Source organism: Lithobates pipiens, unplaced genomic scaffold (assembly GCF_037356315.1).
Source record: "Lithobates pipiens isolate NorthernLeopardFrog02 unplaced genomic scaffold, aLitPip1_a1.2 Scaffold_66, whole genome shotgun sequence".
Taxonomy (NCBI): domain Eukaryota; kingdom Metazoa; phylum Chordata; class Amphibia; order Anura; family Ranidae; genus Lithobates; species Lithobates pipiens.
In genome coordinates this window covers 1,511,517-1,531,635 of record NW_027507888.1, presented here as the reverse complement: position 1 = coordinate 1,531,635, position 20,119 = coordinate 1,511,517, and the positions used below count along the sequence as shown (strand labels likewise).

General features: G+C 47.3%; 7 pseudogenes; all 7 read right to left on the bottom strand.

The window, feature by feature from the left end:
- Positions 1–15,714: 15,714 nt before the first annotated feature.
- Positions 15,715–15,831, bottom strand: LOC143959035 (5S ribosomal RNA; annotated as a pseudogene).
- Positions 15,832–15,919: 88 nt separating this feature from the next.
- On the bottom strand, positions 15,920–16,038 carry LOC143959078 (5S ribosomal RNA; annotated as a pseudogene).
- A 108-nt stretch (positions 16,039–16,146) lies between these two features.
- LOC143959027 (5S ribosomal RNA) lies at positions 16,147–16,265 on the bottom strand (annotated as a pseudogene).
- Positions 16,266–16,624: 359 nt separating this feature from the next.
- LOC143959047 (5S ribosomal RNA) lies at positions 16,625–16,743 on the bottom strand (annotated as a pseudogene).
- Positions 16,744–17,077: 334 nt separating this feature from the next.
- On the bottom strand, positions 17,078–17,196 carry LOC143958965 (5S ribosomal RNA; annotated as a pseudogene).
- Positions 17,197–17,749: 553 nt separating this feature from the next.
- LOC143959066 (5S ribosomal RNA) lies at positions 17,750–17,868 on the bottom strand (annotated as a pseudogene).
- Positions 17,869–17,977: 109 nt separating this feature from the next.
- LOC143959072 (5S ribosomal RNA) lies at positions 17,978–18,096 on the bottom strand (annotated as a pseudogene).
- Positions 18,097–20,119: the final 2,023 nt, after the last annotated feature.

The following is a 20,119-nucleotide window of genomic DNA, read 5'->3' as shown; positions in this document are numbered from 1 at the left end:
TAGACAGGACCCCCTCCCAAGCCCACTGTAGCATTGTTTGTATATAATGCTGTTAACTACCCGTTTGCTGCTCATTAGTATGCCCACCTTGGAGCAGTGTAGAATGCATTGCCAGTGATTTCCCCTTGCGCATATGCTCTGTGGTCCCAACAGAGCAGATTTCATAGGCAATGTAAATAGTAAATGGCTGCTCTACTAGAGCCGGCCTTTGGTTTATATGAAATTCAAATGATGTGTTGTGCAATCAAGCCCACTGAAGCATTGTTTGTTTACAATGCCATTAATTCCCCTCCACTACTCATTTATATGCCCAACTTGGAGCAGTGTAGAATGCATTGCAAATGATTTCACCTTGCGCATATGCTTTTTGTGGTCCCAACAAAGCAGCATTCATAAGCAATGCAGATAGTGATTGGCTGCTCTAGGGGAGCCAGTTATATGAAATGCAAATGATGTGTTGCACAAGCAAGCCCACTGTAGCATTGGTTTTATACAATGCCATTAATTCGCCCTTTGCTGCTGATTCATACCCAGTCTGGCGCAGCATAGAATGTATTGCGCCTGATTTCCCGTTTCAGGCTCTCTGTGGTCCCAACAGAGAAGTGTTCAGATGCAATGCACATAGATTTCTTGCTGCCCATTTGTTGCAGCTAGGCTTTCGACAGGACCCCCTCCCAAGCCCACGGTAGCATTGTTTGTATACAATGCCATTAATTTGCCCTTTGCTGCTGATTCATGCCCAGCCTGGCGCAGCATAGAATGTATTGAGATTGATTTCCCGTTGGTTTCCAGCTCTTTGTGGTCCCAACAGAGCAGTATTCAGACACAATGCACATAATTGATTTATTTTTATTTTTTTGTTAGGCTTTAGTACGGTTATTAGTTAGCATTAGAACCATATTGTTTAATGTGAAAATGATGTATATTTTCACTGCTGAATGCTTTATTTTTTTAGAAGCCAGGAAAGCATTTTATTGTTTTAAAATGCCTAGCTTGTCAATATTACAATTGAGTGCAGTGTGTTTTAAAGGTTGTTAATGCAATAATTGGGGCCTAAAGCCCCATATCATCCTCCTTGTGTTTTTTATTGTTACCAATATCTCATTGCAGATGACTAGAATGAGCACAAGATGTATGTGTGAAATGCGTCCACATGACCATAGTTTGGTGTCTTTGGTGTTATCTTTGTGAAACAATATAAAAGGCAATCGGAAGTTCTGGATCTGCAGTCATTTCTTTCTTCCTTCTGACTGGAATGATCCAGTATGGCTGGGCTGCTGTTCGATCTAAAGTAAGTGAAGGGTACACATTTTTTCTTCATTTTATACATTTATTTTTCTTTAAAGATGCATTTAGCCTTTAACTCCAGGGCACGTTCATCCCATTGGTGGTCAATGGGCAGCATGTCTCCCCTTGGTGGTCAATGGGCAGCATGTCTCCCCTTGGTGGTCAATGGGCAGCATGTCTCCCCTTGGTGGTCAATGATGGGCAGCATGTCTCCCCTTGGTGGTCAATGGGCAGCATGTCTCCCCTTGGTGGTCAATGATGGGCAGCACGTCTCCCCTTGGTGGTCAATGATAGGCAGCACGTCTCCCCTTGGTGGTCAATGATGGGCAGCATGTCTCCCCTTGGTGGTCAATGATGGGCAGCACGTCTCCCCTTGGTGCTCAATGATGGGCAGCACGTCTCCCCTTGGTGGTCAATGAAGATTCACTATTGAGTTGGCCCACCCTTTTGCAGCTACAACAGCTTCAATTCTTCTGGGCAGGCTGACCACAAGGTTTAGGTGTGTGTCTTTGGGAATGTTTGACCATTCTTCCAGGGAGAGCATTTGTGAAGTCAGGCACTGATGTGGACGAGTAGGCTTGGCTCGGGATTCTCTGCTCTAATTCATCCCAAAGGTGTTCTATTGGGTTGAGGTCAAGAATCTGTCCAGCCCAGTAAAGCTCCTCCATCCCAAACTCGCTCATCCATGTCTTTTATGGATTAGTGACAGGAGGGAAGTTGGGGCTACTTCCCCAGGATAGAAGGGTGAGGCATTCACACATGGTATCAACAAAATTCCAAGCTTCCAGGAATAGGAATTTCTCCAACTTTAGACAAGGCAGAGACCCCAAAAAGAATTGGAGGAGTACTCAGGCCACGTTTCTAAAGGCAAATAGAGAAGCCTCTCCAATAATCAGGAGGGGACAAAGTCCATTTGACAAAAGGCCACTGCAGCCAGGTTGAAGAGGTTTGCGGAGGTATTGGGCAGTCGTTGCGAAGATCCGTGGGTGGTTTCTACAGTCCGTTTTACCCATTTTTGGACCTTCCAAGATGTGCCCCCACAGGACTCGTTAGTTCTAACAAAAAGTCCAACTTCACAGCAAAAAGCGGAAGCTCTGCAGAAATATCTTCACCTTCTTGTAGTACAACAGGCAGTTTTACCGGTCCCTCCCTCCGAGAGATTCATGGGATTCTATTCTCCTCTCTTCCTCATCCCCAAGAAGAGTGAAGAGTGGAGACCAGTGGTGGATCTGAAGAGGTTAAATCGTTTCATACAGCTCGACTCGTTCAAGATGGAATTCTTGCAGACGATCATCCAGATGGTCCAACCAGGAGACTGGATGGTATAGGTAGACTCGCAAGATGCTTATTTCCATGTTCCCGTGTTACCAGCGTTCCAAAGATTTTTGAGAGTGGCAATAGGCTCAACACATCTCCAGTTTCAATGCCTGCCTTTTGGCCTATGCACATCACCAAGGATATTCTCAAAAGTTCTAATTTCAGCCCTGGCACCTTCGAGTCTTTCACTTTTTGGATGACATTCTACTGCTAGCGTCCGATCAAGCCCAGCTACGGGGACCACAAGGAGATTCTTCTGAGGACTCTGAGAGAGTTTGGGTGGTTAGTAAATACAGAGAAGAGCCTCCTAACCCCAACTCAGGTGATGATTTACCTGGGTGCTCTATTCAACACCAAGGCTGGTACAGTGCGCCTCCCTCCCCAGAAGGTGAAGGCGATTGTTCAGAAGATGGTCCACGTCAGATCTCTCTCCCACCTGTCAGCCTCGAATTGCTTGAGTTTAATCGGGACCATGGCGGCTTGCCTTCCAATGTTACCTTGGGCTCATTGGCATCTGAGGACTTTTAAATGGGGCTTTTTGACGCAGTGGAGGAAGAAGTTCCTATGTCAGAGGATATCAATTTCAGCTTCTATAAAGAGAAGTCTCCTCTGGGGGTCGAAGGAAGACCTAATTTCAAAGCCTCGGCTCCTGCAATGCCCTTCCTGGACCATTCTTACCACCGACGCAAGTTCGAAAGGGTGGGGAGCACACTGAGATCACCTGGCAGTGCAAGGGAAATGGGACGTAGTAGTCTCCAACGTCTTAGAGCTGCGAGCAGTGTACTTAGCTCTGCTGAGTCTGAAAGAACATCTACGGCAGAAACAAGTGCTAGTGCGGCTAGACCACGGAGCAGCAGTTTCATATATATAACGGCAGGGGTGAACGCACAGCATCACATTATTAAAGGAAGTAGAGCCCATTATGTTATGGGCGGAAATACATTTGTTGGATTTAAAGGCAGTTTACCTTCCGGGCCGTTTGAACCAGCAGGCGGATCGCCTATCACGTTGTTTTCCAGACAGCAACGAGTGGGCAGTGCACCCATCAGACTTCAGTTGGATCATGAGTCTGCAGAAGCCACCAGAAATAGATCTCTTTGCTTCTCCAATGAATGCGAAGCTGCCGAGATTTCCATCCCGTCTGCCTCATCCCCGTGCAGAAGCAGTAGATGCCCTCTCAAGTCCGTGGCGATGCGAGACCGCATATGCGTTTCCCCCCAGACCCTTGATCGCAAAGTTTTTAATCAGATTATCAATGGAGCCAGTCAGAGTGATAGCTATTCTGCCGTACTGGCCGAAGAGGCCGTGGTTCCCTTGGGCAGTGAACCTCAGCGTATGCCCTGCCGTTCAAGATCCCAGTGTTCCCGGAGCTTCTCTCACAGGGGAAATTGGTGCACCCAGCTCCTCACAAACTGAATCTACAGCTTTGGATCTTGAGCGGCAGAATTTCCAGTCATTAGGATTCTCAGTGGGGGTGATTTCTACTCTCCTAAAGGCTAGGAAACCTTCCACGAACTTTATCTATTCTAAAATATGGAATACATTTAAAACATTTGCAGAAAGTAAGCAGTGGGACCCCACCACTCCGTCCACCTCAGTAGTTTTGGAGTTTCTGCACAATGGTTTAGATCTGTGGCTCAGTTTAACCAGTAGAGACCCGCGCTATAGCTAAATGACGGCTACAGCGTGGACCTCCTTTGCTGGGACGACGTCTATTGACGTCGTCCCGTGCACGAGCAGCCTGAGGGGCGCATGCGGCGCGCTCTGTGATCGGCGAGTCTACAAGACTCGCCTGATCACGGATCCGAGCAAGGGGTCGATCCCGACCCCTTACCACGTGATCAGCTGTCAGCCAATGACAGCTGATCATGTGATACAATGGAGCCGGTAATCGGCTATTTTTCTTCCTCGCGCTGACAGCGCGAGGAGAAAAAAAAGAGCCGATCACCGGTGGCCGTGATTGGGACATCAGTCCCGATCACGGCCAGCTTACCAGTACCCACCTGCCCCCTGCCAGTGCCACCTCTGTAATAAAAAAAGGGGCCCTCTATCAGTGCCACCCAGCAGTGCCCATAGTGCCACCCAGCAGTGCCCACAGTGCCACCCAGCAGTGCCAACAGTGCCACACATCAGTGCCCACCGTGCCACACATCAGTACCCACAGTGCCACCCATCAGTGCCCACAATCTGCCTCAACAACGGTGCTGCACCCCAGTGCCACATATCCGTGCCCATCAGTGTCATCTACCAGTGCCCATCAGTGCCGCACATCAGTGCCCAGCAATGCCACCTATCAGAGCCACCTATCAGTGCCACCTATCAGTGCCCATCAGACCCATCTATCAGTGGTACCTATTAGTGCCACCCATCCGTGTCATCTTATCTGTGCCCATCTTTGCCCATCAGTGCCGCCTTATCTGTGCCCATCAGTACTGCCTTATCTGTGCCTATCGGTGCCACTTTATCTGTGCCTATCGGTGCCACTTTATCTGTGCCTATTAGTGTCGCCTTAACTATGCCTATCAGTGCCCACCAGTGCCGCCTCATCAGTGCACTTCAATGAAGGAGAAAAATGACCTGTTTGCAAAATTTTATAACAAACTATTAAACATGATTTTTTTATTTTTTTGCATCTTTTTTTGTTTGTTTAGCAAAAAATAAAACTCCCAGCTGTAATTAAATACCACCAAAAGAAAGCTCTATTTGTGGGAAAAAAATGATAAAAATTCCATTTGGGTACGGTGTTGTATGACCGCGCAATTGTCATTCAAAGTGCATCAGCGCTGAAAGCTGAAAATTGGTCTGGGCAGGAGGGGGGTTTAAGTGCCCAGTAAGCAAGTGGTTAAAGTGGTGCTCAGGCCAAAATTACACTTTTTAAATAAAAATACCCCTATAATACACAAGCTTAATGTATTGAGTAAAGTTGGTCTGTAAACTAAGGTCCGTTTTGTTAGATTACAGCATTTTGAAAGTTTATAAACTAGCAGCAGACTGTGGCCATCTTAAGTGTGGGCATCTGAAGCCAGACCGTATTTCTTCCTGGATTTCAGCCTTGCAGATCTCGCACATGCTCAATGCTGCACAAGCAGTGTAATAAGTTTCAGGTCAGGTTTCCATGGCAACAGCAGTGTTAGAGGAAGTTGCCACCCATATCTATGCAAACCCCTTCTCCCTCCAGGAACCAGTAAATATACTGCATGTACAAGAAATATTATTCAAGAAACACACACACACACTATATATATATCGTGTTCTGTACATATACACACACACATATCTACACTCAGCTGATACTTTTTTCTGTACAGCTTTTCATTTAAAAAGAAAAAAAAATAATTAAAAAAATAATAATGTTAGCAACACAATTCATTTATGCATCTAGACGTATTGAAGACGACTTTATGAAGTTCAAACTGTGCATATTAATTTTGAAAAATTGTACTTGTGTTTTGGTGTTAGGCCCCTTTCACACGGGATGGATCAGTAATGATCCGCCCCGTGATGATCCGCTTGCTCAGCGGGGATCGCTCTGTTGTCCCCGCTGAGCCGGAGGATAACAGGGCGGTCCCAGCACACTGTGCATGGACCGCCCTGTCAGCTCTCCGCTCTCCTCTATGGGGGATCGTCTGTCCGTGTTCATCCGATCCGCTCTGCAGACGGATAGAAAAATAGGATTTTCCTCCATCTGCAGAATCGGACAATTGCGGAGGCGGACAATATTGGGTGTTTGCGGATGTTCATCCGCCGACTCCCGCTATCCCATAGGAATGCATGTATGTCCCTACTTCATCCGCAAACGGATGGATGAAATACACACAAAATGTACCGCATGTGTGAATGGGGCCTTAGATGGGATGGTGGGAGTATTTAAAAAAACTGCTTATTTACAACTATTTGCACAAACAACATTCTCTATGTTACATAGATAATCGGGTTAAAAATAAGAAAATATTCCCCCAGCACATCGCATCACCCCCCTCCCCGTAAAATTGCAATGCCCCAGCACATTGCATCACAACGCCCCCAGCACATCGAATCGCATCTCCCCCAACACTTCTCATCGCATCGCCCAAAGCACATTGCATCACCCCGACACATCAAATCGCATCAGAACATCGAATCGCGTCGCCCCCAACAGATCGCAGCAAATCGCAACACCCAAGCACATCGCATTGCATCTCCCCCAGAACATCGAATCGCATCACCACCAGCACATTGCATCACCCCCAACACTTCGAATTGTATCAGTACATCGAATCGCATCACCCTAGCACATCTCATCGCCCCAGCAAATCGAATCGCATCTCCCCCATCACATTGCATCTCCCCCAACACATTGCATCACCCCCAGCGCATCGAAATGCCCAAAGCACACCGAATCGCATCTCCCCAGAACATCGAATCCCATCTCCCCCAGCACATTGAATCGCCCCCAGCAAATTGCATCGGCCAAAGCACATTGCATCACCCCAACACATCAAATCGCATCAGAACATCGAATCGCGCCGCCCCCAAAACATCGCATCGAATCACATCACCCAAGCACATCACATTGAATCGCCCCAGCACATCGAATCGCATCTCCCCCAGAACATCGAATCACATCACCCCAGCACATTGCATCACCCCCAACACTTCGAATTGCATCATCACATCGAATCGCATTGCCCCAGCACATCGCATCGCCCCAGCAAATCGAATCGCATCTCCCAGCACATCGAATCGCATCAGCACATCAAATCGCTTTGCCCCACCACATAGCATCAAAACGCATTGCCCAAGCACATCGCATCGCCCCAGCACATCAAATCGCATCACCCATCGCATCGAATCGCATCACCCAAGCACATCGCATTGAATCGCCCCAGCACATCGAATTTCATCTCACCCAGAACATTGAATCGCATCACCCCAGCACATTGTATCACCCCCAACACTTCGAATTGCATCAGCACATCGAATCGCATAGCCCCAGCACATCTCATCGCCCCCAGCACATCACATCTCCCCAGCAAATCAATTCGCATCTCCCCTAGCACATTGCATCTCCCCCAGCACATCGAATCGCCCCAGCGCATCATATCGCCCAAAGCACATTGCATCACCCCCAACACATCGAATCACATCAGCACATCAAATCGCTTTGCCCCACCACATCGCATCAAAACACATCACCCAAGCACATCGCATCGCCCCAGCACATCGAATCGCATCTCCCCAGAACATCGAATCGCATAACCCCCAGCACATTGCATCACCCCAGCACATCGATTCGCCCCCAGCACATCACATTGGCCCCAGCACATCGAATCACATCTCCCCAGCACATCGCATCGCCCAAAGCACATTGCATCACCCCCAAAACATCGAATCACATCAGCACATCGAATCGCTTCGCCCCAACACATCGAATCCCATCGCCCAATCGCATCGCATCTCCCCAGAACATCGACTCTCCCCAAAGCACATTTCATCACCCGCAACACATCGAATCGTATCGCCCACAGCACATCACATCAAATCACATCGCCCCAGCACATCGCATCGCCCCAGCATATTACATCACATTGCCCCCAGCACATAGAATCGCATCTCCCCCAGCACATAGAATCGCATCTCCCCCAGCACATCGAATTGCAACTCCCCCAGCACATTGAATCACCCCCAGCACAACGCATCGCCCAAAGCACATTGCATTGCCCAAAGCACATTGCATCACCCCCAACACATCGAATCGCATCAGCACATCGAATCGCTTTACCCCAACACCTCGAATCCCATTGCCCAATCGCATCACATCTCCCCAGAACATCGAATCGCCCCCAGCACATCACATCGAATCGCATCACCCCAGCACATCGCATCGCCCCCCAGCACTTGGCATCACATTGAATTGCATCTCCCCCAGCACATCGAATCACATCTCCCCCAGCACATCAAATCACATCTCCCCAGCACATCGAATCACCCCCAGCACATCGCATCTCCCAAAGTACATTGCATCACCCGCAACACATCGAATCGCATCACCCCAGCACATCACATCAAATCGCATCGCCCCCATCACATCGCACCACATTGCTCCCAGCACATAGGATCGCATCTCCCCCAGCACATCGAATCGCATCACCCTCAGCACATCGAATTGCATCTCCCCCAGCACATCGAATCACATCTCCCACGAACATCGAATCACCCCCAGAACATCGCATCGCCCAAAGCACATTGCATCACCCCCAACACATCGAATTGCATCAGCACATCGAATCGCTTCACCCCAACACCTAGAATCCCATCGCCCAATCGTATCACATATCCCCAGAACTTCAAATCGCCCCCAGCACATCACATCGCATCGCCCCAGCACATCGCAGCACATCGCATCACATCGAATCACATCAGCACATCGAATCGCTTCGCCCCAACACATCGAATCCCATCGCCCAATCGCATCTCCCCAGAACATCGAATCTCCCCAAAGCCCATTGCATCACCCACAACACCTTACATCAGAGTCCCACTTTATAGCCGAGTATCGCCCCCTTGCATCAGAGTGTGGCAGAGTGCCCCCTTACACATACACTATATTGTCAAAAGTTTTGGGACACCTGCCTTTACACACGAACACACACACAAACTTTAATGGAATATCAGTCTTCGTCCATAGGGTTCAATATTTAGTTGGCACACTCTTTGCAGTTCTAACAGCTTCAACTATTCTGGGAAGGCTGTCTACAAGGTTTAGGAGTGTGTCTATGGGAATATTTGACCATTCTTCCAATAGTACATTTGTGAGGTCAGGCACTGATGTTGGACGAGAAAGGCCCATCTCGCAGCCTTCACTCTATTTCACCCCCAAGGTATTCTATTGGGTTGAGGTCAGGACTCTGCATTCCAGTCACGTTCCTCCACCCCAAACACGCTCATCCATGTCTTTATGGATCTTGCTTTGTGCACTGGTCCAAATCACTTGGTGGAGGGGAGATTATGGTGTGGTGTTGTTTTTCAGGGGTTGGGCTTGGCCCCTAAATTCCAGTGAAGGCAACACTTAAGGTGTCAGCATACCAAGAAATGTTGGACAATTTCATACTCTCAACTTTGTGGGAAGTTTGAGGAAGGCCCCTTTCTGTTCCAACATGACTGTGCACCAGTGTACAAAGCATAATCCATAAAAGACATGGATGAGCGAGTTTGGGGTGGAGGAGCTTTACTGGGCTGGACAGATTCTTGACCTCAACCCAATAGAACACCTTTGGGATGAATTAGAGCAGAGAATCCCGAGCCAAGCCTACTCGTCCACATCAGTGCCTGACTTCACAAATGCTCTTCCTGGAAGAATGGTCAAACATTCCCAAAGACACACACCTAAACCTTGTGGTCAGCCTGCCCAGAAGAATTGAAGCTGTTGTAGCTGCAAAAGGGTGGGCCAACTCAATAGTGAATCCTCATTGACCACCAAGGGGAGACGTGCTGCCCATCACTGAGCACCAAGGGGAGACGTGCTGCCCATCATTGACCACCAAGGGGAGACGTGCTGCCCATCATTGACCACCAAGGGGAGACATTCTGACCATCATTGACACACCAAAGGGAGACATGCTGCCCATCATTGATCACCAAGGGGAGACATGCTGCCCATCATTGACCACCAAGTGGAGACATGCTGCCCATTGACCACCAATGGGATGAACGTGCCCTGGAGTTAAAGGCTAAATGCATCTTTAAAGAAAAATAAATGTATAAAATTAAGAAAAAATGTGTACCCTTCACTTACTTTAGATCGAACAGCAGCCCAGTCATACTGGATCATTCCAGTCAGAAGGAAGAAAGAAATGACTGCAGATCCAGAACTTCCGATTGCCTTTTATATTGTTTCACAAAGATAACACCAAAGACACCAAACTATGGTCATGTGGACGCATTTCACACATACATCTTGTGCTCATTCCAGTCATCTGCAACGAGATATTGGTAACATTAAAAAACACAAGGAGGGTGATATGGGGCTTTAGGCCCCAATTATTGCATTAACAACCTTTAAAACACACTGCACTCAATTGTAATATTGACAAGCTAGGCATTTTAAAACAATAAAATGCTTTCCTGGCTTCTAAAAAAATAAAGCATTCAGCAGTAAAAAATATACATAATTTTCACATTAAACAATATGGTTCTAATGCTAACTAATAACCGCACTAAAGCCTAACATAAAATAAAAATAAATCAATGATGTGCATTGTGTCTGAATACTGCTCTGTTGGGACCACAAAGAGCTGGAAACCAATGGGAAATCAATCACAATGCATTTCTATGCTGTGCCAGGCTGGGCATGAATCAGCAGCAAAGGGCAAATTAATGGCATTGTATACAAACAATGCTACCGTGGGCTTGGGAGGGGGTCCTGTCGAAAGCCTAGCTGCAACAAATGGGCAGCAAGAAATCTATGTGCATTGCATCTGAAAACTGCTCTGTTGGGACCACAGAGAGCCTGAAATGGGAAATCAGTCGCAATACATTCTATGCTGCGCCAGACTGGGTATGAATCAGCAGCAAAGGCCAAAATTAATGGCATTGTATAAAACCAATGCTACAGTGGGCTTGATTGTGCAACACATCATTTGCATTTCATATAACTGGCTCCCCTAGAGCAGCCAATCACTATCTGCATTGCTTATGAATGCTGCTTTGTTGGGACCACAAAAAGCATATGCGCAAGGTGAAATCATTTGCAATGCATTCTACACTGCTCCAAGTTGGGCATATAAATGTGTAGTGGAGGGGAATGAATGGCATTGTAAACAAACAATGCTTCAGTGGGCTTGATTGCACAACACATCATTTGAATTTCATATAAACCAAAGGTCGGCTCTAGTAGAGCAGCAATTTACTATTTACATTGCCTATGAAATGTGCTCTGTTGGGACCACAGAGCATATGCGCAAGGGGAAATCACTGGCAATGCATTCTACACTGCTCCAAGGTGGGCATACTAATGAGCAGCAAACGGGTAGTTAACAGCATTATATACAAACAATGCTACAGTGGGATAAATTGTTGAGAAAATCTGGTCCCCAACCAGAGATGTCAACCAAAAAGAAAGAGCGAGGGGACTATTACGGTGCAGTTCACAAAATATAAAACATTGAAAAAAACAGACATAAAAAAAATTATATCAATTTATTTAAATAAAAACATTTGACAGTACAAATGATCCACAAATGGTGTAAGAAATGACGTATTTCGACTAGTTTCGCTTTTTCAGCTTCCTCGGGAAATACATATGTCTAAAAATATATGTAAAAATCACAATTAGATATGTGGTTAATAGTAATATGTACTACTATTATTACATATTACTATTAACCACATATCTAATTGTGATTTTTACATATATTTTTAGACATATGTATTTCCCGAGGAAGCTGAAAAAGCGAAACTAGTCGAAATACGTCATTTCTTACACCATTTGTGGATCATTTGTACTGTCAAATGTTTTTATTTAAATAAATTGATATAATTTTTTTATGTCTGTTTTTTTCAATGTTTTATATTTTGTGAACTGCACCGTAATAGTCCCCTCGCTCTTTCTTTTTGGTTGACATCTCTGGTTGGGGACCAGATTTTCTCAACAATTTATCTCATACTTATTTTAGGATGAAGGTGCTTTTTGTAATGTTCCAATTGTAATCCAATATTACATTGTGAGGCCATCCATAACTTACACAGAATGCTACAGTGGGCTTGGGAGGGGGTCCTGTCTAAATCCTGCTCTAGCAAATGGGAAGCAAGTGATATCTACGTGCATTGTGCCTGAACCCTACTCTGTTTTTGCTTGCTACTGGCTACACTATACATGGACATTAATGAATAGTTTTCATTGAAAACTTTCATATGGTTTAAATTATGGACGTTTAAACCTATTTGTGTGGGAATGGCATGTGTCATACCTTTTCCCCTATGGGGAGAAGACATCTTGACCCAGTCCCTAAAGTCTGAACCAAGAATAGGGCACGTTGATTTTGGCCTGGCCAAAGTTTGTTGGCTGTAGTATGCACCATACTCATACTCTAACCAAGAAAAGCTAAGAACCATTCCAAGATCAAAACACCGAATTCCCAGGAAGAAAGGATAAACAGTTAGAATAGGATCTGCCATTCACTTCATAGGCCATAACCAAACATTTGGACTGCCTGCCATGTTGCCCTAGAAGCAGTTGGAAGAGAGAGAGAGAGACTGAATCAGATCTAGCCCGGCCTTCTCAGAGGAATGAGCACTCTTCCGCCAGTCCAGCACGAACTGAGATTGACCCAGTCCCTCAGCCTTCTACTTCAGAACAACCTAGCAACCAGACTAGAGGCTTAATTATAGCTTACAATTGAAATGTAAGATGGTCTTCCAACAGCCGCCCTTTACTTCCAGAGAGCGGGGGCTCTCTGTAGACTTTCCCAAGAGGGATCAGACTGAAATCCCTGCTCTCTTTCTTATTCCTAACTCCATCCAGCAACATTTTTGGGTCCACAAAATTCAGTGGGTAAACCCAAGCAATGAGTTCTGATTAAAGCTCATAACTCAGGCAGTTGATTGAGCTATATACTTTTTCATTCCTAACGCAGTCAAGCAATATTTTTGGGTCCACAAAATTCAGTGATGAACCCAAGCAATGAGTTATGATTAAAGCTCATAACTCTGACACTGCTTCTATAGCATGTTAGACAATTTATTTTATCATCCTTAAGCACTTAAGGACCGCCGCATGGCAATGTATGTCGGTGCAGTGGCACCAACAGGCACAAGGGCAGCACAGTGGTGTAGTGGTTAGCACTCCCACCTAGCAGTAAGAAGGGTCACTGGTTCAAATCCCAACCACAACACTACCTGCCTGGAGTTTGCATGTTCTCCTTGTGCCTGTGTGGGTTTCCTCTGGGTACTCCGGTTTCCTCCCACAATCCAAAGACATGCAGGTAGGTTAATTGGCCTCTGTTCAAAATTGGCCCTAGTATATGCATAGGGACCTTGGATTGTGGGCTCCTTGAGGGTAGGGACCAATGTGAGTGTGCAATGTACAGGAATAGGGACAATTGTAGACACTCACTCAGGTTGAACTGGATGGACTGGTGTCTTTTTTCAACCTAACTAACTATGAAACTATGAAAGCACGTACATGTACGTGCTTGCCTTCCAGCGGGTGGGGGGTCCGATCGGACCCCCCTCCCGCTGGATGCGGTGGTCCGTTTCGCTTCAGGAGCCATCCGGGAGGAGCGGATGGCCGTTGGTTTCTGGCCATCCCATCTCGATCGCTCCTGGCGAATGAGAAGCTTCCCCCGCTGTGTATAGTAAACACAGGCAGGGAGGAAGTGATGTCATTCTCCTCGGGGCGGTCTTATTGACCGGACTACGAGGAGAACAGTGAAAGTAAGTGTGCACCAACACTACACTGACATGTAGGCACACATAGACACACAAACCCCCCCTCCCCCTCCCAGTCACAGTGTCACTGATTGCAGTGATCATTTATTTATCGATCACTGCATTTAGTGTGAGTTGTGACAGTAAAAGCTGTCAGGGCAGTTAATGTTAGGTCCGGGGTAGCCCCCTACCCCCCAATAAAGGTTTAACCCCCTGATTGCCCCTAGAGTTAACCCTTTCACCCCCTTTTGCCAGTGTCACTAAGCAATCGTTTTTCTGATCGCTGCATTAGTGTCACTGGTGCCGCTAAGTAGCTAGTTATTTTTTTTAGGTTCACCGCCAGGTTTTTATAGCGCTAGGTACCCCGATATACTACCCAATAATGGTTTTAACCCCCTGATTGCCCCTAGTTAACCCTTTCACCAGCGATCACCGTATAAGTGTCACTGGTGACGCTGGTTAGCCAGTTAGTTATTTAGGTTCCCCGTCAGGTTTTTATTTAGCGCCAGGGACCCCCAAATACTACCTACTAAAGATTTTAACCCCCTGATTGCCCCTAGTTAACCCTTTCACCAGTGATCACCATATAAGTGTTATGGGTGACTCTGGTTAGTTAGTTTGCTTTTTATAGCATCAGGGCACCCACCATTTATTACCCAATAAAGGTTTAAGCCCCTGATCACCCGGCGGGTGATTTCAATTAGGTTTTAGGGTCAGGGTCTTCGTCGCCCAAGGCAGCGCTAGGTTAGTGCCAGTACTGCTAACACCCACGCGCAAAGCATAAACCTCCCCTAGTGGTATAGAATCTGAACAGATCAATATCTGACTGATCAGATCTATACTAACGTCCCCAGCAGTTTAGGGTTCCAAAAAAACGCATTGTTAGCGGGATCAGCCCAGATACCTGCAAGCACCTGCGTTTTTCCCCTCCGCCCAGCCCACCCAAGTGCAGTTTTGATCGATCACTGTCACTTACAAAACACTAAATACATAACTGCAGCGTTCGCAGAGTCAGGCATGATCCCTGCGATTGCTAACAGTTTTTTTGGTAGCGTTTTATATTTAAATCCGGAAGGCAGTGCTTGGTTTTCAGGGTCCCATACGTGGCTAGGCTTCCAAAAAGTCCCACATATGTGGTATCCCCATACTCAGGAGAAGCAGCAGAATATATATTTGGGGTGCAATTCTACATATAACTATGGCATGTGTGAGCAATATATCATTTAGTGACAACTTTTTGTAAACTTTTTTTTTGTATCATTATTCAATCACTTGGGACAAAAAAAAATATTCAATGGACTCAACATTCCCTCAGCAATTTCCTTGGGGTGTCTACTTTCCAAAATTGGGTCATTTGGGGGGGTTTTGTGTTGTTTTGGCATTTTATGGCCTTCGAAACTGTGATAGGTAGTGAGGAGTGAAATCAAAAATTTGCACCCTTAGAAATCCTGAAGGCAGTGATTGCACTGAAGGCAGTGATTGGATTTCGGGGTGCCGTACGCGGCTAGACTCCCAAAAAGTCCCACATATGTGGTATCCCTGTACTCAGGTGAAGCAGCAGAATATATTTTGGGGTGCAATTCCACATATAACTATGGTATTTGTGAGCAATATATCATTTAGTGACAACTTTTTGTAAACCTAGCAACCAGACTAGAGGCTTAATTAAAACAGGTCGTCCACGCCAACAACATATTAAAATAAAGCCTACGGCACCTGGTATTCCCAGAAGGTCTCCCATCCAGGTACTAACCAGGCCCAAACCTGCTTAGCATCCGAGATCAGAGGAGATTGGGCACATTCAGGGTGATGACCACTCTCAACCCTCTTGACAAAGGCCAAGATGGTCACCTCGGCAAACAAGCAGAAAAATAAAACAGGTCGTCGACGCCAACAACATATTAAAAAAAGCCTACAGCACCTGTTATTCCCTGACGGTCTCCCATCTAGGTACTAACCAGGCCCGTCCCCACTTAGCATCCAAGATCAGACAAGATCGGGTGCATTCAGGGTGATGTGGCCATAGGCTACCTTGCTGGCCAATCTCAACCCTCTTGACAAACGTCAAGATGATCAACCTCGGCAAACAAGCAGAAAAATAAAACAGGTCGTCGACGCCAACAACATATTAAAAAAAGCCTACGGCACGTGGTATTCCCAAGAGGTCTCCCATCCAGGTACTAACCAGGCCCAAACCTGCTTAGCATCAAAGATCAGACGAGATCGGAAACATTAAGGGTAATGTGGCCGTAAGAGGTCTTGCTGTCCACTCTCAACCCTCTTGGCAAACGCCAAGATGGTCACCTCGGCAAACGCCAAGATGGTCACCTCGGCAAACAAGCAATAAAATAAAACAGGTCGTCGACGCCATCAACATATTAAAAAAAAGCCTATGACACATGGTATTTCCAAAGGTCTCCCATCCAGGGACTATCCAGGCCCGACCCTGCTTAGCATCCGAGATCAAACTATATCTGGCGCATTCAGGGTGATGTGGCATTAGGCGATCTTGCATGCCACTCTCAACCCTCTTGACAAACTCCAAGATGGTCACCTCGGCAAACAAGCAGTAAAATAAAACAGGTCATCGATGCCAACAACATATTTAAAAAAAAGCCTACGGCACCCGATATTCCCAGGCGGTCTCCCATTCAGTTACTGACCAGGCCCGACCCTGCTTAGCATCCGAGATCAGACGATAGCTGGCGCATTCAGGGTGATATAAACATAGGCAATTTTGATCGCCACTCTCAACCCTCTAGACAAAAGCCAAGATGATCCCCTCGGCAAACAAGCAGAAAAATAAAACAGGTCGTCGATGCCAACAACATATTTAAAAAAAGCCTACGGCACCTGGTATTCCCAAAGGTCTCCCATCCAGGGACTAAACAAGGCCAACCCTGCTTAGCATGCGAGATCAGCCAAGATAGGGCACATTCATGGTGATGTGGCCTTAGATGATCTTTCAGTCCACTCTTAACCCTCTTGACAAACGGCAAGATGGTCACCTCAGCAAACAAGCAGAAAAATAAAACAGGTCCTCGAAGCCAGCAACATATTAAAAAGACGCCTACAGCACCTGGTATTCCCAGGCGGTCTCACATCCAGCTACTAACCAGGCCCGACACTGCTTAGCATCTGAGATCAGACGAGATCGGGCGCATTCAGGGAGATGAAGCCGTAGGCAATCTTGCTGGCCACTCTCAACCCTCTTGACAAACGCCAAGATGGTCACCTCGGCAAACAAGCAGTAAAATAAAACAGGTCGTCGATGCCAACAACATATTAAAAAAAAGCCTACGGTACCTGATATTCCCAGGCGATCTCCCATTCAGTTACTAACCAGGCCGACCTAGATGCTTAGCATCTGAAATCAGACGAGATCGGACTCATTCAGGGTGATGAGGCCATAAGCGATCTTCCTTACCACTCTCAATCCTCTTGACAAAGGCCAAGATGGTCACCTCGGAAAACAAGCAGAAAAATAAAACAGTTCGTTGTTGCCAACAACATATTAAAAAAGCCTACAGCACCTGGTACTCCCGAGCAGTCTCCCATCCAGTTACTAACCAGGCCCAACCCTGCCTAACATCCTAAATCAGGCACATTCAGGGTGATGTGGCCGTAGGCAATCTTGCTGGCCACTCTCAACCCTCTTGACAAACGCCAAGATGGTTATTTCGGCAAACAAGCAATAAAATAAAACAGGTCGTCGATGCCAACATCATATTAAAAAAAAAGACTACGGCACCTGGTATTCCCATGTGGTCTCCCATACAGGTACTAACCAGGCCCGACCCTGCTTAGCATCCGAGGTCAAACGAGATCGAGCGCATTCAGGGTGATGTGGCCATAGGTGATCTTGCTGGCCACTCTCAACACTCCTGACAAACGCCAAGATGGTCACTTTGGCAAACCAGCAGAACAATAAAACAGGACATCTACGCCAACAACATATTAAAAAAAAAGCCTATGGCACCTGGTGCTCCCATGCGGTCTCCCATTCAGGTACTAACCAGGCCCGACCCTGCTTAGCATCCAAGATCAAATGAGCTTGAGTGCATTCAGGGTGATGTGGCCGTATGCGAGCTTGGTGGCCACTCTCAACCCTCTTGACAAACGCCAAGATGGGCACCTCGGCAAACAAGCAGAAAAATTAAACAGGACGTCGACGACAACAACATATTTAAAAAAGCCTACGGCACCTGGTACTCCCAAGCGTTCTCCCCTCCAGGTACTAACCAGGACCGCCCCTGCTTATCATCTGAAATCAGACTAGTTTGGGCGCATTCATGGTGATATGGCCATAGGCTATCTTGCTGGCTACTCTCAACCCTCTTGACAAACGCCAAGGTGGTCACCTCAGCAAAGAAGCAGAAAAATAAAACAGGTCGTCGATGCCAACAACATATTAAAAAAAAGCCTACGGCACCTGGTATTCCCAGCCGGTCTCCCATCCAGGTATTAACCAGGCCCGACCCTGCTTAGCATCCGAGATCAACCGATATCTGGCGCATTCAGGGTGAAATGGCAATCGCATCGCCCCGAGCACATGGCATCACATCGAAACCCATCTCCCCCAGCACATCGAATGGCATCTCCCCCAGTGCATCGCATCTCCCAAAGCACATCGCATCACCCCAACATATCGAATCGCATCAGCACATCGAATGGCATCGGCACATCGAATCGCTTCGCCCCAACACATCGAATCCCACCGCCCAATCGCATCGCATCTCACCAGAACATCGAATCGCCCCAAAGCACATTACATCACTCGCAACACATCAAATCGCATCGCCCCAGCACATCACATCGCACTGCCCCAGCTCATCGCATCTCCCCCAGCACATCAAAACGCATCACACCCAGCACATTGCATCACCCCCAGAGCACTCACTTCAGTAGAATTTAGGGAAAGGGCGATTGAGGCAGCTCTCGCATTTCCTTGAATACAATTTTTTTCTTTGAAGCAGTACTCACCCTGGTCTTAGCTATTTATTGTATCACATGGTGGCACCAGGAAAACGTACCTCTGCTGTGCATATTATGAGGGGCTCCCACCATCCCTGTGCTGTGCTGACTTCCTCCTGGGGCTGTACCTCTGCTGTGCATATTATGAGGGGCCCCCGCCATCCCTGTGCTATGCTTATTATGAGGGGCTCCCACCACCCCTGTGCTGTGCTGACTTCCTCCTGGGGCTGCTTATTATGAGGGGCTCTCACCATCCCTGTGCTATGCTGACTTCCTCCTGGGGCTGTACCTCTGCTGTGCATATTATGAGGGGCTCCCACCATCCCTGTGCTGACTTCCTCCTGGGGCTGTACCTCTGCTGTGCATATTATGAGGGGCTCCCACCCTCCCTGTGCTATGCTCATTATGAGGGACTCCCACCATCCCTGTGCTATGCACATTATGAGGGGCTCCCACCATCCCTGTGCTATGCTGACTTCCTCCTGGGGCTGCTCATTATGAGGGGCACCCACCATCCCTGTGCTGTGCTGACTTCCTCCTGGGGCTGCTTATTATGAAGGGCTCCCACCATCCCTGTGCTATGCTGACTTCCTCCTGGGGCTGTACCTCTGCTGTGCATATTATGAGGGGCTCCCACCATCCCTGTGCTATGCTCATTATGAGGGGCTCCCATCATCCCTGTGCTGTGCTGACTTCCTCCTGGGGCTGCTTATTATGAGGGGCTCCCACCATCCCTGTGCTATGCTGACTTACTCCTGGGGCTGTACCTCTGCTGTGCATATTATGAGGGTCTCCCACCATCCCTGTGCTATGCTTATTATGAGGGGCTCCCACCATCCCTGTGCTATGCTCATTATGAGGGGCTCCCAGCATCCCTGTGCTATGCTGACTTACTCCTGGGGCTGCTTACGGTGCAGATGTCAGTGCTGTATATCACGGTGCTGGTGTCAGTGCTGTATATCACGGTGCTGGTGTTAGTGCTTTATGTCACGCTGCTGATGTCAGCGCACTCTATCACGGTGCAGGTGTCATTGCTGTATGTCACGCTGCTGATGTCAGTGCTCTCTATCACGGTGCTGGTGTCAGATCACTCTATCACGGTGCAGGTGTCATTGCTCTGTATGTCACGCTGCTG